Below are 1,120 nucleotides of genomic sequence, written 5' to 3' on the forward strand. Positions count from 1 at the left end.
AGCTTGAGGCTCTGTCTCAAAAAAAAAAAAAGGTACCCCAGAAAGTACTTGCCCCTTCCACCACATGAAGACATGTGGCCCAGGGAGCAGCCCTCACCAGGCACCCAGTCTGTCCACTCTCACCTTTGATACTGGATTTTCCAGCCCCCAGAACTGTGAGAAACAAATATTTATAAGTCCCTTAGTGTAAGTCACTTTGTTACAGCAGCCTAAGCTAAGACACTCCTTACTCCCACCCTGAGGCCCCCTCATTTTTTTTTTTTTTTTTGGAGACAGAGCCTCAAGCTGTCGCCCTGGGTAGAGTGCTGTGGCGTCACAGCTCACAGCAACCTCAAAATCCTGGGCTTAAGCGATTCTCTTGCCTCAGTGTCCCAAGTAGCTGGGACCACAGGCAATCGCCACAATGCCCGGCTACTTTTTGGTTGTAGTTGTCGTTGTTTGGCAGGCCTGGGCTGGATTTGAACCCACCAGCTCTGGTGTATGTGGCTGGTGCCTTAGCTGCTTGAGCTACAGGTGCCGAGCTATAGCTCTGTTTTTGGCTTTTTTTGTATTTTGGGGGTTTTTTGGCTGGGGCTGGGTTTCAACCTGCCACCTCTGGCATATGGGGCTGGCGCCCTACTCCTTTACACCACGGGTGCCACTCAGCCCCCTCATTTCTGATGGCTCAGAGCCCTCTGCTATATGAGCCTCCTGGAACTAATCTTGTCCCTGTCACTCTGCCTCTGTTCACATCCTGCACGTGAACACGTGGCCAAAGTCTCTGTAACCTATGATTGCCAGTCATGATGAGCAACAGAGAGCCTGGCCTGGCCTTGTGTTAACTGTCACCTGGTGAGGAGCAGGGCTGCTGAGAGCTCCTATTCCAGAGAGGAGAAACCCAAGACCTTGTAGGAGAAGTTTCTGATCTAAGTCCTCCCTCAAGTACAGTCAGAACCTGGGTCTGTCCTGCTCCCAAGCACAGGCATCTTCAGGACAAAGAAGAGGGTAAGGGCTCTGGGAGGTGTGCCATCCCCTAGTGCCACTTGTTCCCTTAAAAGTCCTGGCTCGGCACCTGTGGCTCAAGCGGCTAAGGCGCCAGCCACATACACCTAAGGTGGCGGGTTCGAATCCCCAGCCCGGG

Source organism: Otolemur garnettii, unplaced genomic scaffold, assembly GCF_000181295.1.
Source record: "Otolemur garnettii isolate 467f Iridium unplaced genomic scaffold, OtoGar3 scaffold00013, whole genome shotgun sequence".
NCBI classification, from domain to species: Eukaryota; Metazoa; Chordata; class Mammalia; order Primates; family Galagidae; genus Otolemur; species Otolemur garnettii.